Source organism: Pipistrellus kuhlii, unplaced genomic scaffold, assembly GCF_014108245.1.
Source record: "Pipistrellus kuhlii isolate mPipKuh1 unplaced genomic scaffold, mPipKuh1.p scaffold_m20_p_33, whole genome shotgun sequence".
Taxonomy (NCBI): Eukaryota; Metazoa; Chordata; class Mammalia; order Chiroptera; family Vespertilionidae; genus Pipistrellus; species Pipistrellus kuhlii.
The window spans coordinates 2919309-2936896 of record NW_023425533.1 but is presented as its reverse complement, the minus strand read 5'-3'; the positions used below and the strand labels follow the sequence as shown (position 1 = coordinate 2936896).

General features: G+C 38.6%; 1 long non-coding RNA gene across 1 annotated transcript in view; it reads right to left on the bottom strand.

The window, feature by feature from the left end:
• The window catches only part of LOC123651010, a 29218-nt gene extending 19750 nt beyond the window's left edge, over nucleotides 1-9468 (bottom strand). Inside the window, exons 1-3 of the long non-coding RNA XR_004991994.2 lie at nucleotides 9366-9468; nucleotides 8549-8648; nucleotides 6864-7027 (exon numbers count right to left, since the gene is read on the bottom strand). This is a non-coding gene — a long non-coding RNA (uncharacterized LOC123651010). The remainder of the gene's footprint in view (nucleotides 1-6863; nucleotides 7028-8548; nucleotides 8649-9365) is intronic.
• Nucleotides 9469-17588: the final 8120 nt, after the last annotated feature.

Sequence of the window (17588 nt, the reverse complement as noted above, 5' to 3'; positions counted from 1 at the left end):
AAAAAGTGTTATTCTTTATATTTGCTTTATTGTGGTGGTCTGGAAATGAGCCTGCAGTATATCTGAGGTATGTCTGTATTTGTTGTTACATAACCATAAACATTTGTCAATACTTATCAAACTACACATCTAAAAGGGTGAATTCAACTCTGTCAATTTTACCTCAATTATTCCTCTTGAAAATGCACCCAGAATCAAAATATTACCTATATAAAAAAATTTGTATTTTACTGTGAGAGTAATAGGGTTACATATAGAAACTAGAGGCTTAATGCATGGAATTCTTGCACGGAGAGGTGTGTCCTTCAGCCCAGCCTGCACCCTCTCCAATCTGGACTGCTAGCTCCCAACTGCTGGCCTGCCTGCCTTCCTGATTGCCCCTAACCACTTATGCCTGCCAGCCTGATCACCCCCTATCCACTGCCCTGCCAGCCTGATTGATGCCTAAATGCTCAGGTTGTTTGCCCCTAACTGCCTTCCCCTTCAGGCCTGGTCACCCCTAACTGCCCTCCCATACAGGCCTGGTCCCCCCAAATGCCCTTCCGTGCAGGTCCAGGCAACCCTAACTTCCCTCCTATGCTGGCCTGGTCACCCCTAACTGCCCTTCCCCTGCAGGGTTGATCGCCCCCAACTGCCCTCCCTTGCAGGCTGGTCCCACCCAACTGCCCTCCCCTGCACGCCATCTTGTGGTGGCCATCTTGTGTCCACGTGGGGGCAGGATATTTGACCACCATATTGTGTGTTGGAGTGATGGTCAATATTGTGTGTTGGAGTGATGGTCAATATGCATATTACTCTTTTATTAGATAGGATAGAGGCCTGGTGCAGGGGTGGGGGCCAGCTGGTTTGCCCTGAAGGGTGTCCCAAATCAGGGCTGGGGTTCCCTTGGGGCATGTGGCAGCCTGGGCAAGGGGCCTGTGGTGGTTTTCAGGCTGGCCATGCCTTCTGGCAAGCCAAGTGGAGGCCCTGGTATCTGGGATTTATTTATCTTCTATAATTGAAACTTTGTAGCCTGGAGTGGAGGCCTAAGCAAGCCAGGGCTGCAGAAGCTTGGCTTCTTCCATCACTGGGGGCAACACTAGCCTCCTGCTCTCTCCAGCTCCGTGGTGCCACCATTTTTATTGGGATTTACCTACCTTCTATTATTGAAACTTTATAGCATTGAGTGGAGGCCTAGGCAAGGGCAGGCATAAAGCTTGGCTTCCTTCATTGCCGGGGAAAGCCAGGCCTCCCTCCTGCTCTCTGTGGCTGCAGCCATCTTGGTTGGGTTTATTTGCATATTCATTCCTGATTGGCTGGTAGGTGTGGCTTGTGGGTGTGGTGGAGGTACAGTCCATTTGCATATTGCTCTTTTATTAGTTAGGACGTTGATTTGTGGTTTGGATCCATGATTGGCAAAGAATGTCAGGGGTACCATAATGAATGTGTGAAAAATATTCTTTGGAGTGTATAAAGAATATATTAGAAATTCATTTTTAATCTCTTAAATTTTTATCAACATCTATTTCTGAATTTGTTTTAAAATGTTAGGGGTGTAATTAAGACACCTGACTTTTGATGCAGTTATATAATTCTATAAATTATCTTCAGTATCTCTTTCATTGAAAGTTCATTGACATAAGACAAATGTCAAAAACCTAAATGACATCAGCACCTTATAGTTTGTGAAAATCATATCCTTATTACAGGTCCTTTAACTACAGTGAAGTTCTCACATGCCACTCAACCATGTGAGCAAAAGAATAGGAAGGAGTTGAAGCCAAAGTGCTATAATCTGGAGGTAGAGTTCAGGTTAAGAATATATTCCCAGTGAGTAAGCAGAAGCCAAATATATGAGAGACAGAATGTGATAGAATAAGCTATTTATTTTAATAGTATATTTTTTAGTGTATAACAACCATATGAAAGACTAGAAATGGTCCAGTTAGAATATTCTTAAAGATTATTAGGGAGCCATGATAATTGAAAAGAAAGGAATCTTAGATCTTAAGGTTATTCAAAAATAGTCCATGACCCATAAGGCATAAGCACAAACAACTAAAACTGGCTAAACAAAGTGGAAACCTTATTAATGTTCACTGGATAAATGTCAGCCTACCTGAAGAGGAAGAACCTCAGAATAAAACTTACTAAGGATGAGCAACCACCATAGGAAAAAGGCAAGTCAGACAGTGAATCACTGCCAGGGCAGAAGGGACATATAATCTCTATTCAAATGATATGGCATGGAAGAGAGGGGGGGAAAGAAAAAATAATACATACCAGTGACCTAGACGTCACAAGAAGAAAAACCTGCTATGTCTAGAGATTTTGTGTTCTGGTAATTCTAAGACCTATACAGTGCCAATCAATGGATGAAGCTGCTAAAAATTAAGATTCAAAATGATAGAATTGGAAACATCCTACCTAATAAAAGAGTAATATGCAAATTAACCATCACTCTGCTACACCCACAAGTCATGCCCACAAGTCACATCCACCAGCCAATCAGAGCAAGTATGCAAATAAACCCAACCAAGATGGGTGCCAGAAGGGAGGCTTGGATTTTCCTGGCAACAGAAGAAGCCAAGCTCAAGCTTTCCACATACAGGCCGGCCTAGGCCTCCACTCAAGGATACAGAGTTTCAATTATAGAAATGGCTGCAGCCAGGAATGGAACAGAAGGCTTGGCTCTGCTCCAGGCTACAAAGTTTCAATTGTAGAAGGTAAATAAATTCCAGATACCAGGGCCTCCACTTGGGTCCCCTGCGAACCACCACAGGCCACTTGCTCAGGTTGCCCCATGCTCCAAGGGAACCCCAGCCCTGATTTGGGACACCCTTCAGGGCAAACCAGCTGGCCCCCACCCCTGCACCAGGCCTCTATCCTATCTAATAAAAGAGTAATATGCAGATTGACCAGCACTCCAACACACAAGATCAAGATAGCTACCCCTATGTGGTCAAAGATCCTGCCCCCATGTGGACACAAGATGGCCATCACAAGATGGCCAACAGGGGAGGGCAGTTGGGAGAGACCAGGCCTGCAAGGGAGGGCAGTTGGAGGCAATCAACCCTGCAGGGAAAGGCAGTTAGGGGTGACCAGGCCAGCAAAGGAGGGAAGTTGGGAGCAAACAGACTATCAGACAGAAGTGGTTAGGGGCAATCAGGAAGGCAGGCAGGCAAGCAATTGAGAGTCAGCAGTCCTGGATTGTGAGAGGGATGTCCAACTGTCCATTTAAATGAACAGTTGGACATCTCTCAAGGGGTCCCAGATTGGAGAGGGTGCAAGCTGGGCTGAGGGACACCCCGCCCCCTCTTGCCCCATGCACAGATTCTGTGCACTGGGCCTCTAGTTAAAATAAATAAAAGAAAAGAAAGGCTGATGAGGACCTTACAACTTCATCATCACAGCACATAGCAAACAAAGCTTTACTGCAATATGAGTATTAATTTAGAGAGACTAAACTGTAGTATTCTTCCCTGGATTAACAAGTAAAGAGATTGACCTCTATGGGAACTGTGTTGGGGAATTTAAAGAAAAAGGGGAATTCCTTCTTGTCTTCTTTCCCTTCATGCCCTAAGCCATTCTCTGAGATACCCATAGGAAAGATCCAGGCTGAACCAAAATTCTTCCCCTCACCACTCTGAATAAAGGTACTACTCAGTTCTTTGTGAGGAGGTATAAGAAACTATTTTTCTTTTAATTGAAAATTTCCCATTACTTTATTCATTACCATATTGCCCACATACCAGTAGAAGATGTGAGATTATAGTTGTTTTACTCTTTTTTTTTTCTTTTCCTTTTTCTTGAATTTACTGGGGAAACACTGGTTAACAAAATTATAAAGAATTTAGGTGCATTATTCCACAGCACACCATCTGTATGTGTGTGTGTTCACCAACCCAAGTCAAATCTCCATTTATCAGCATTTATCCCTCTATATCCTCTTCCACCCCAACCCCCAGTAATCACCATACTGTTATCCATGTTGATGAGTTTTTTTAAAATTATTTTTATTATTGAACTAGAGGCCTGGTGAATGAAATTCATGCATGGGGTGTGTGTGTCCCCTAATCCCAGCCTACACCCTCTCCAATCAAGAACCCCTTCAGGAATGTCTGACTGCCCTCTTGCAATATGGGACCACTGACTCCTAACCACTCACCTGCCTGTCTGCCTGATTGCCCCTACCCTTTCTGCCTGCCTGCCTGATCAACCCTAACCTCTCTGCCTACCTGCCTGTTTGATGCTAATCTCTCTGCCTGCCTGCCTGCCTAATCACCTTCAACTGCCCTCCTCTGCTGGCCTGATCTTGCCCTCAACTTCCCTCCCCTGCCAGCCTGATCAACCCTAACTGCTCTGCCTCATCCTCCACCACCATGGTTTTGTCCAGAAGGAAGTCAGACATCCAGAAAATGGCCAGTTGACCCAGTCTAATTACCATATTACCCTTTTATTAGTATAGATAGATAATATAGGATTGCTTAAATTGGGGAGAGAGGGGCTTTTTTAGCAGGAGGAGGTGCTCTTGGCAGACAAAAATACATATATCTGGACTGATTGCCAGCCATAGGCACTATACTGCCAAACCAGTCATTAAAAAATTGAATCACTATCTTACATCTTACACCAAACAGCTGTTGCCCTTAAAAACCCTCTTCAGCCTTCACTTTAGGTTCTGCCTTCATGTTCACCCAGAATAGGTTCTGATTGGTTGGTTTCTATGCCAGTCAGTGTCAAAAGATCCGCCTCCAAAGCAGCCATGATTTGATTCTGATTGGTCAGTTTCTATGCCAGTCAGAATCTCTGGGCCTATCTCTGGGCCTATCTCCAGCTCTATCTCCAGGCCTGATCCACAGCAGCTGAAGCAGCTGTGGATCAGGCCCTTCCTCTCTCTCCAGGCCTCTCTCTGGGCCTGATCTGGAGCTGCCACACCTGCTTTGCCCTGTATACCACCCCTGCCATTCTGCCTGCCGGCCACCAGCCTTGATGTGATAGGAACCTCTGGGTCATGGGGATGGGACCGAAAGGTGCTCCATGCACTTCCTGGTGACTGGTCATCTGTCTGGTCATTTAAATTGTGATGGCCCCTGGCCTTTTATAATGTAGAGGTTATACAGATGTACCCCTTTTCCCCATTGACCCCTTCTAGTCTTCCCCTTCCCTCCATGCACTTTTCTCTCTTTTTACTTTTTGCTCTGTCCCTCCAACCTCCCACCCAGCCCCCCCAAACCTCATCACCAACAGCTATCACCCTGCTCTCTCTATTTATGAGTCTGTCTCTATTTTGCTTGTTAGTTCATTAGAGTCCACATATGAGTGAAAGCATATGACACTTGTCTTTCTATGAATGGCTTATTTCACATAGCATAATGCTCTCTAGGTCCATCCATGCTGGTGCAAAGGGTAAAATTTCCTTCTTTTTATAGCTGAGTAGTATTCTGCAGTGTAAATGTACCACAGCTTTTTTATCTGCTCATCTACTGATGGACACTTGGGCTGCTTCCAAATCTTAGCTATTGTAAATAGCACTGCAATGAACACAGAGGTGCATATATTCTTTTAAATTTGTTTTTCAGGTTTCTTAAACTATTAAATAGACAGCATGATGGCAAGGTTATATGTTAGAATTTCTCAAATAGATATACAAATATGGGTTTGGGACCAAGTTCTAACTTTACTAACTAACTGAAGGAACAACTGGTATATTGATATAAAAATATATTACAAGATTAAAATAAATTTTAAAAGTTCAGCAATAGTTTAAATGTGTAGTAGAAATATACAGTATATGAATGTAAGAAGGAAGTGGGGAAGAAAAAATAAATTAAAAATGAACCACTGAAGATCTGAAAATATATATCATTCATTGGTACATATGGATATAGACTAGAAAGTAATCAGTGAAATCTGAATCATCTAGAAAAATCTTTAGGTCATTTGTCTGTGTTTAACTGCCTTGTTAACCACACACACACACACACACACACACACACACACAAACACAAAACAGTTATGTTAGAGGTCTTAGGGTTACTAATAGTTTCTCCTTTTGTGCCTATACATATTCTCCTGAAAACTTGCAAGGAAACTTTAAAATAATTTTGAATTGGTAATACTAGAGGATACTCACTCAAAGAAAAGGTAAAGAAAAAGAGAATTACTAAAGCAATTTCATCTGTCAACCATAAACAATGAAAATGGAGACTATATACAAAAAGATTAATAAATACTGGGCCCCAAAGAAACACTGTGGTGGGGGAAAATATTTAAAGGTTAAAGGAATGAGAAGTAGTTATGTAATGCCCCAGCATGAAGGCTTATCATAGCTATTAAATATAAGAAATGAGTTTGTAAGAGATTGGAAGAGCAGGGATGTTTCTGAGTACGTCAGGGGTATATAATTTATGTTATTGGATACTTTAATTCTTAGAGGCCTCTCAAGATTTATTCTCAAGTAATCTTTAACTTCTTAAAACTGCCCTATCTACACAAGGCAACCACAGATACTGGGTTTAGTGTCTCCCCTCAGACAACACCACCATGACCTCATTAAGAGAATGAACTTAGTGGCTATATATTTGGACACAATGGCTACCTATTGAATAGAGTACTTTTCAAGGATTTATTGAGTCAGGCAGTTGGCTGTTACCTACAAGTCTTCCATAAGTAGACATCATTATATCCATTCATATAATTTCTTTAGAGGAGTTTAGCATATTTAATTCCTTCCTAACAGTAGAACCCAAAGTTTTTAATTTATAATGTTATGGCTAATAAGCCAGAATCAAAATAAATATTCTATTATTAACCATGTTTTAACTTAACTTGCCAAATTTTCTAACTTATCCACGTTTTAACATGTAATGGAAAAGCCTTACCAATGTCACATGGATTGTGGAGGGTCTGTCCCTATGATCCTGTTGTCCACCAGGGCCTTCTTCCTTCCTGCTCAAGGCTTCTGTTGTTGCACTGCCTTTCTGGGGCTCAATGAGCTTCACATACAGATTCACCAGGTCATGTGCATCTCTGATATTAACCTAGGCTGTCCAAAAAGAGGCAGGGAATCAAAACAATTCAATGGAAATGGTGTGGAGAAACTTCTTTACAAACACACACACACACACACACACACACACACACACACACACACACAAACCAACAAAACTTCAGCAGGCATGCCATTCTAAAACACAGGAAGAAGATAAAATCTCATCTGTGATATAGATGCCATGTTTATTTTCCTTTTTGTTTTTGTTATTTGAAATGCTCTCTGACACAGTTTGGTCACATGTTTGGTTATTTGGTTCATGCTGAGATCATTTTTCGCAGGAAAAGTGTAATGTGGGGATAGGAAGCAGGGAAATAATAACTGCCTTGCATCTTCTGTAGGCCAAATTTGACATAGATATATTTTTAAGGCTTTTTCATTTTTTTTTATTTTTATTTTTTTTTTAGTTCTTCCATCAGTCCTAGTGTGGGGATTTTTATTCTAGACATGTACAAATTTATAAACAGAACTGTGGTCACATTCTACATGCCAATGCTATTTCATAGTCTGTTAATATAAAATATGTTTCATTAATTACTTCAAATATAATTCCCCTCTAATTTGTTTGCTCAATTCATAAAATAGTTGTCTAGTGAAAACTTGGAAAATCTGGCAAGTGCCATCTTGTGACCAATAGCAGAACTACACCCTGTTACTACTGTAGTTCCTTCTTATGGGAGAAGGTTGGGAACTACTACATCCTGCCAAGACAGCAATTTTCTCAGGCTTCTAGAATATACAATGCTCAAATTTACAGTTTTGTTATGCATTGCACAAAAAATGGAATGCTAATCTCTATACTTCCAATGGTCTGATAAAAAGAAAATGACATGCTTGTGAAAATTGAACAGATGAAGATTTATTTTAAAAAAGTATAATTCTGGAAAAAATAATATTATTGTCTTCTGAGTACCCTTCCATATTTTTTCTTGACATATATACATGAATGCATGTAATTTAAGACCAGCATTTTACTGTGCTCAAGCCCATGGTTTGAAAGTATTTTCCATATTAATAAGTATTTTCAATGTCCTTTTTAATGAATCAGTTCAAATATAATTCCCCCTAATTTGAAACATTTTATGCCAATTTTTTTCTGATAGTCTTTTAAAAATGACCAAATATATATTAATAATTATTTTTAAATAAATAATAAAGTGTCCTGTCTCTCCAACCACACAAACAATCCCATTAATAGGTAGTCTTATATTTTTTCTTATTTTGTTACACAAATTTTGTTAACACAGTACTTCATCTTTAAATGACATAATATCGTACTTGCCATTCTTCAATTTTAATTTTTCACCTAATACAATTTCTCAGACATCTTTTCAAATTACTACATGTTCATACTTCCATTTGTCAGCTATATAACATTCAATTGTATGCATTGCATCATGCCACATACTATTTTTAAAACTGCTAATAAAAATGAACCAAATCCTTTCTCTGTCTCACTCTTAAACTTAAAAGATACAGAAAGATGTTTTTTTGCTCACAATAGCTATACCATACCTGTGAGGCTGAAAGAATGAGTTGCAAGGAGGACACACACAGGGCTATAGCCAACACAGCAACCAGGCTATGCGCTTGATCAGGTCCAGGAAAATTTCCACTATTGGCAAAAGACAAGGGGGGTATGTTTTCAAGTCTGTGTGTATGTGTATCTACCAGTGTTTATATGTCTAAAACCAAATGGGTGCACTGTTTCAGCTTCATTTTGCACTTCTAGTGATAAAAAAATGATCACGTAATAAAACAATTCTAAAAATTCTAAAACTGGTTAAAATATATTTTGAAACCTCCAGTAATCTGAATGCTTTAGAGATGCTGACTGTTAAGAGGGGATTCTAGCTCTCTGATTAAGGAAAATCATATATTTTTTACAAATGTTATCACTCAACAGCATATCTGGATCCCTTTCATGTTCGTGTACATTTATATTTCTGTTTGTATGTGCTAACCAATTTTTGTTTACATTTTTCTATCCGTTATTTTTGTGTAGAATAATAAATATTTAAATAAAAATATAATAAACTCTCTAATGAAGATAAAAACATGGGATGTCGTGTAAAAATTAACATGAACAGCATGCCTCACTAAAGTCTTAATTTAGAAGCTGTAATCTGATCACCCATTCCCACACTGTGGACTTCAAAAAATATCGGGAGAAACTAAATTTTCAGGGGGTTAAATCTGTCACAATAACAGCAATTCCCCCCAAACTCTATTTCATTCCCACCTCTTGCAGACAACAATCTATTTTTTCCCATCGTAATACCAAAGCCCGAAGAAATTCCCAGAAAATAACTCGCTTTAAGACAGCCATTACCTTGAAGCTTCTTGTCAGCTGCAGCCTCATGAAATGCAGCCCCTCCCCCAAGACAGGCCAGGAACAGCTCACTTCCAAGCTTCTGAGAGAATGCTCCGCCCCCTCCCTGTGATGGGGAAAGCAGGGGGCCTTTCCCTAAATTAGAGGGAGGAGAATCGCCAAGTAAACTGAAATTCACTTAAAGGGGAAAAACGGTCATTTTTAAAGGATTTCAAAGCGAAATCGCAATATATGTCTCTTTAATTTCCATTCAAAACTCAGGGGTAGGTGATTTCCTAAAAAGAAGTAGCAAAATCCTTTATCATACAATAAAGTACTAGTTAAAAATATCTCTTACATTTTCTCTTACCCTTTTGACACTATTTTATAAAAGATGTTAAGACACAGCTGGTCAAGTATCAGGGGGAACACTTTGTAAAGTATATGATTATGTAACCATTATGCTATACATCTGAAACTAATACAAAATAATATTAAATTAAAAAATTTAAAATAAAAAATGTAAAAAAAAGATTCACTAGGTTCTTGTTTGTGATTGCAGTAAATTGATGCATTGTTTTGTGAAGAATTAAGTAGCCACAATTTTAATTCTTCTGGCCCTATGACATGATATGTCTCTCTTTTTACTCAGTTTATCTCACTCATCCTTCAGAATGTTTCATAGTGTTCATAGATTTTTTTCAAGCAAAATAATTTCTAAACAAAAATCATCATTCAAAATCCTTATAGAAAATGGATATCTAAATATACTGAATTTGAAAAAAACTGTGGTAAAAAATACAGTTAGCCAAAGTTAAAAACAGAAGAACTTGACAAAACCTGTTAATTAAAAAAAAAAACTCTAAAGTAGCTCTTAACTACTTATTAAGAAATAAATAGCAAAGACAGGCCAGGAACAGCTCACTTCCAAGCTTGTGAGAGAATGGATGAGTAAAGGACACCCACAGGCAATTCACAATGTTCTGAGGGAGTAATTCTTCCCTGCTATGGGTATTTAATTCTCTGTGAGCAAACTCATGTAGTACAATTACAGGTAACTCTGTTCTTCTTGTACATTTACAAGTCCCTAGGCTATTTGGTAAATTTGTTTAAATTTGATGTTATAAGACCCACTTGAATCTCAGGATAGTCATTGTCCTTCAAGAGCAATCTCTTGGGCAAAAGCTGAGATCTTGGCTTCTAACTGCAACTTTCATATGAATTTGCTCAGTGGAGAAAGGGAGGTGTTATCCATAGGGGATCCTCAAAACCCAAACTTTCAAATAAAGACTAAAATTAGAACAGTACATAAAAAAGTAATGTCCTTCCCCAATAATCAAATATATGCAAATGTAAACAAGATTTTATTTTTCTACCTAATTTGACTTACCAAGAAACAATGAAATGAAACAATGGTGAGTTGTCAAAGGAGTGATGAAATGGGCACTTCTTCTCATGTGCAAGGTCACAAAGATGGGAAGAGGGAAAGACAAAATCAAAGCCAAGTCTCTATCTGATTCCCAAACAGAAGTATTCTCTTTCCACCAGAACTCGATGACTCCTGGGCTTGTAATCCTGTCTATTTGATAGAGTCAAGGATGATATAAAATCTTCAGATTTTGAGGACTTTGATGAATGTAACGTCAGAGTGAGTATTGCTTAGTATCATGTCCCTAATGGGGAACATATTGGTGAACTACAATCATCTTCATTAGTAACCACAGTAGTTATCTATGAAATATCTTTTACATTCCCACACAAAGGTAAAAAATATTTTCTGCACTATTATTTTGCATCAACAATATCTGCATGACAGCATTCACTTGGTTATAAGGTAGTCATGGCATGTGTCTTTGTGTCCCAGGGTTTGGCAGTACTTTCCCTTTCAGATATAGCTATTCCTGAAGAGGGGTTGAAAAACATTTGTTATGCAGAAAAATGCCAGTTTCATTCCATCTCATTTAAAAATGGCAACTTGCCTTGACTGGTTTGGCTCAGTGGATAGAGCATCTGTCTATGGACCGAAAGGTCTCAGGTTCAATTCCAGTTAAGGGCATGTACCTTGCTTGCGGGCACATTCCCAGTAGGAGGTGTGCAGGAGGCAGCTGATGGATGTTTCTCTCTCATCGATGTTTCTAACTCTCTATCCCTCTCCCTTCCTCTGTAAAAAATCAATAAAATACATTTAAAAAATGGCTTCCTTGTTCTTGAGCATGTGTTGTTTGCCATTGCTAATCCAATATGGAAAAATACTTCTATCCTCTTCTGTTGAACTTTTGCTCACAAAATGCTCAAGAAATTAAAATTAAGTTTTAAATTTCTATTGCCTTTAACTGCCAATGGATCATTCTGAGCATCTGTTCTCTTAAGGCAAAGAGATTAAGTAATACAAATTAGTAGTTGCAAAATAGCCACAGATATGTAGATTACAGCATAGGGAATACAGTCAACAATATCAAGATAACTATGTAGTGTGTACTTAAAGCCAGAGGGGACCACTCTATAAAGTACTTGATTTACTAACCACTTTGCTGTACATCTGAAACTAATACAAAATAATATTGAATGTCATTTATAATTGAAAAAATAATAATAAAAAGAAAACAGAATAATTTAAGAAAAAGATAATGCTGTTTAAAAACAATATAAAATGTAAATAAAGTTGATGAGACACTCACAACTCCATGGATTATTAGAGTGAACTAGTAAACATGACTCCTATCTCATGTCACCTGACTATTCAGGTTAGAGAAACAGATCTGCAGTATGACACAGCTCTTCCTGTAATTAAGAAATGAAGACAAATAAAACTGTCTACCCTGGGGACTCTAAAGAAAGAACCCAACATTCTTTCAGAGACATATAACAGAAGGGTCAGGGTACTTAAAATTTATTCCAGTAACCAATTTGAATAAAGGACATCTTCTGATGGCAGAACCCAATGTCCAGCCTTTAAGAGTTTGTTATGGAGGCATTATGACAGAGTTGCATATAAGCAGGCAGGAAGACAGTTCTGGGTTTGAGACCTTTATTATCTCAGTGGAAAGAAAACTTTCAAATCACTGACAAGGATGGTGAGTTGTCTTCTTCTCACACCATATAGCATAGTTAAGATGCATGAGTCACTTGCATCAGAGGATATTAACTTAGATTGTATAAATATTAAACCATATTTAATGGTACAATACAAAAAGAGATGAGTATCTGTCTAAGTGTGTAGTAAGAGATAAGACTGGAAGAATGGGAAAACGGAATAAGAAGTCCTAGTTTAACTATAGAGTTATTGAATTTGCACATGTTAAATTAATGCATCTGGATACAGACAAGACATCAAACAAGACACAAAACGTGGTGGAAAAATCCTTAGGTCTCTGGTCTGATTTTAGCTGCCTGGTTTTCTGGAAAAGCAGTATTTTGAAGATACCATAACTCATTAAGGCTAGTAAATGGTTCTCACCTGTTGTATCCTCTTCAGAAACTTCACAAAATAGCTTGAATAAAGTGTTTTCAAAGGGTAATGACCAGATTAGACTAAAACATGGCAGATGGAGATGGGCAAAGGGGATGAGGAAATGGGGAACATCTGTAACAGTGTCAACAATAAAAATAAAGTTTAAAAATGGCAAAAAGAAAAGGGACCAGGTAAGTTTACTTTGCTAAGCACAAAGAGGTGGACAATTAGAATGGAGACAAGATACAAATCATAATAAATAGTGGATATCAGATAGAGAAGGTCAGAGAAATGGAACATTTAGGGGGAGGGGAACAAAAACATAAAAGAAGTATTGTGATAACACAAACCAAACATTTTACCTTTACTATTTCTGTTGTATTATAAGAAGGACAAGTGTGTGGGAAAATCTTTGGCAGTGTCAGGGGAATTATTTGCGTTCCTGGATAATTTGTGCCTTTAGGACCCCACTGGGTTATCATGAGGAAATGATAACCTGCTATTGCTGTCCTGTCAGTCCAAAGCAATCAAAGATATCATGGACACATAGTGTGGTTTAGCACTAACAACCTCATTAAGAGCATGACTTGAAGAGTCAGATAATTGTGATGAGTGTTATGAAAATATGTTAAACCCCTACTAAATATTATTCAAGAAAGTATACAGATGTCGACTTAAGGAAGATCATAAGACCTTAAAGAAATCTTTATAACTATGCAATATAGTATGTGGTAATAACCTAGCATAGCTGTCAAAGATCTGAGAGTCAGGCCACTTGCTGGAACCTCAAAATGCCTAAATAGCCTCTTGCATGATTTCTTCATTGTGGTTTAATAGAAAGTATTGTTCCCCTAACTAGAAGGTATGACTTTACTTACAAAAAATTATGGTGGCAGAATAGGGAGCAAAATAACATGTACCTCAAATTCTCAACTTATAATTATTTTAATATGAGATTTTAATTTAAAATGCTATGGCTGCAGAGCAGGAAGCAAAATGAATTATACCCAAAGTTCTCAAGATGTTTCTAATGTGAAATATTTTGTGAAATGGGAAGAGCCTTACCCAGTGTCATGTGGATTGTGCAGGGTCTGGTCCTGTGATCTGGTTATTTTTTTAAATATGTTTTTATTGATTTCAGAGTGGAAGAGATACAGAGAGAAAGATAGAAACATAAATGATGAGAGAGAATCATTGATTGACTACCTTCTGCATGCCCTTTACGGGGGATCGAACTCCCAACTTGGGCAAGTGCCCTTGACCAGATTTGAACCCAGGACCCTTCAGTATGCAGACCAACACTTCATTGAGCCAAACCAGCTAGGGCAGGAGTTGGCAAACCACGGCTCGTGAGCCACATGCAGCTCTTTGGTCCCTTGATTGTGGCTCGGCATTAGATCCACTTCAAAATAGACTCGCCCAGGCTGAAAACTGACTTCTTTTGCGCATGTGCCACAAAGTTTCAATCGCATTGTACGTGCACGTGGTTTTTTGTGGAAGAGCCACACTCGAGGCTAAAGAGCCACATGTGGCTTGCGATCCGGGGTTTACCAACCATGAAGCTATTGCATGATCTGGTTATTTTGATTATCACGCTAGCTGCTTCTCCTTGCCCACACTTCTATAGTCAAATTGCCTTTCTGGGACTCAACTGGCTAAACATGCAGATTCACCAAGTCATATACATTTCTGATATAAATTTAAGCTGTTCAAAAAGAGACAAGGAATCAAACCAATTAAATGGAAATGACTTGAAGAAACTTCCCTACCAAAACTTCAGCAGACGTGTCATTCTGAAACACAGGAAAGAGATGAAATCTCATCAGTGATATGAATATCGTGTTTAATTTTCTTTTTATTATTTGAAACTAGAGGCCCAGTGCACGAAATTCATACATGGGGGTGTGGGTGGGGGTGAATGTCCTTCAGCCCAGCCTGTACCCTCTCCAATCTGGGACAACCCTCTCACAATCCAGGACTGCTGGCTCCCAACCACTCGCCTGCCTACCTGTCTGACTGCCCTTAACCGCTTCTGCCTGCCAACATAATCACCCCCTAACCACTCCCCTGCCAGCCTGATTGACACCTAACTTCTCCCCTGACAGCTCAATTGTCCATAACTGCCCTTTCCTGCAGGACTGGTCACCCCCAACTGCTTTCCCCCGCTGGCCCAGTCACCCCTAACTGCCCTTCCCTGCTGACCTGGTTTCTTCTAACTGCTCTCCCCTGAAGGCCTGGTCCCCCCACCCCCAATAGCCCTCCCTTGATGGCCTGGTTTTCCCCAACTGCCCTCCCCTGCAGGCCTAGTCCCCTCCAACTGCCCTCCCCTATAGTCCTGGTCCCCCCTGATTGTCCTCCCCTTCCGGCCTGGATCCTCCCCAACTGTCCTCCCCTGCAGGCCTAGTCTCTCCCAACTGCCCTCCTACACCATCCCAGTTACCCCTAACTTCCCTCCCCTGTTGGCCTGATTGCCCACAACTGCCCTCCCCTGCAGGCCTTGTCCCTCCCAACTGCCCTCCTCTGCTGGTCATCTTGTGATGGCCATCTTGTGCCCACATGGGGACAGTCATCTTTGACCACATGGAGACGGCCATCTTGTGTTTTGGAGTGATGGTCAATCTGCATATCACCCTTTTATTAGATAGGATGCTTTCTGTGATACAGTTGTTATTTGGTTCATGATAAAATCATCTCTCTTATGAAAAGTATTATTTGGGGAGAAGAAAGAAGGAAATAAGGATTACCTCATGTCTTCCTTCTATAGTCTAAATTTGTGCAGCTACATTTAAAAAGTATTTTCTGTTTAAATTCTCACATCAGTCTTGTCTGGGACTTTTTTTCTGTTATATATGTGCAATTTTTCAACAGAAATGCAAACCCACTCTGAGACTGTCTCATAATCTGCTAATAAAAAATATATTTTATTGCTTTAGCTACTTCATAAAAATGGTTGCCTGAAGAAATTGGGGACACTTGACAAGGGCCATCTTATCACTAGAACCAGAATTGCAGTCACCTAAGTCCTTAGGGGGGAAGGATGGGAAGGAAGTGCAGCCATCCAAATAGCCTTCTCAGGCTTCTAGACATTTTCATTTTCAATTTAAGTTGTGTGAAAGTTAGAAAAAAATGGGACCATAAATCCTCATTTTAGTATTTATGATAATACCTCTCATGCATATTGTATATATTTCATCTTTGGATTTTTCAAAGAACAAAGCAAATCCTCACAATAATAATAAAAATATACTGGCTTGCTCTACATAAAAGGTGTCCCAGAAAATGTATACATACTTTGAATAATTATTAATTCCAGTGGATTAAATCTGAACAGAAACATAAATTGAGCTATCATAAATGTATGTATACACATTTTTTGGGATGCCCTATATTTCTAGAATTTTCCTATACATATTTTAAAATGTGTACTGTATTTTCCGGCATATAAGACGACCCCCTAATTTTACAGTTAAAACATAGGTTTAGGCCTATATTCGCTGAATAAGACTACCCCCTACTTCCGAGGTAACACCAGTTCTTTTTTTAATAGACCGCCTCTCTGACTCTGGCCAATTTTCGGTTGACTTTTTTTGTTTCAAAAGTCTTCTTATATGCCGAGAAATACGGTATTTTTTGAAACTAGACCTTTATTGCTCTCAAGAATATATTTGAACATATTTTCACATCAATAAATATTTTCAACATCACCTTTTTGGAATTATTTTTATAAGATTTTCCCTTATTTTCCGCAACCTCGCCAACACTTGTCGTTTGTTGATTTGTTGATGTTGGCCATTCTGACAGGTGTGAGATGGTACCGCATTGTTGTTTTGATTTGCATCTCTCGGATAATTAGTGACTTTGAGCATGTTTTCATGTGTTAAAAGTTTATATTATTTTATAATAATGAAAATTATTCAAACTTACTCTTTTCAAACAAGAAAGAGGTTGGTGGGGGAGGGTGGAGGTAGGAAAAAGTAAGGGGGAAGGTGGGTTCCTGCAATAATGTCAGCATTAAAAAAAATTTAAATAAAAAACAAGGAAAAATGCAATATTTTTTAAATGGAGAAATGCAATATACAGAAGTTTGAAATGTTCTGTCTCTACAATTACATGTATATCTTCAATTAATTAAAGCAGCAACTATAATTCTAGGTTTTCTTTCATATGTTGTACTATTATTATACAGGCCATTCTCTAATTGCTTATTTTTAAAATATACTTTGTAAATTTTTTATTATCATTGAATTTAGCTCACTGCATTAGATTATTCTTTTTACAGCTACATAGTATTCAACAGTATGGATGCAGTATCCTATGTGACTATCCTATAATATTTAAATATATTTTTTAATTTTGTCTCAAAAGTACATAAAAATGTAAATAAATATCTTTTGCTTGAACCAAAGTCTAGAATATAGTCTAAATATTTGAAATGCAAGAAAAGCACAAAAAACCAATTAACTAGTATTCTCAAATCCACAGAAAAATCCACCTTCAGCTAAAGTCAATGTAGTGTGTTTGGTTCATAAAATCTAAAGAATAAAAACACACCATCAATATTCCAAGACCTGAGCTTTTCACTGATTACATTTCAGTTGAATACCTTTGATTTTTCCCCACTATTATATACAAAAAAAATATATGTATATATACACAGTATATATACATATATATATGTGTATATATACAGTATATATATACATACTAGAGGCCCAATGCACAAAGATTTGTGCAAGATTCTTGAATGGGCCTTCCTTACCTTGGCTGCCAGCACCGCCTTCGCTTTTGCCAGA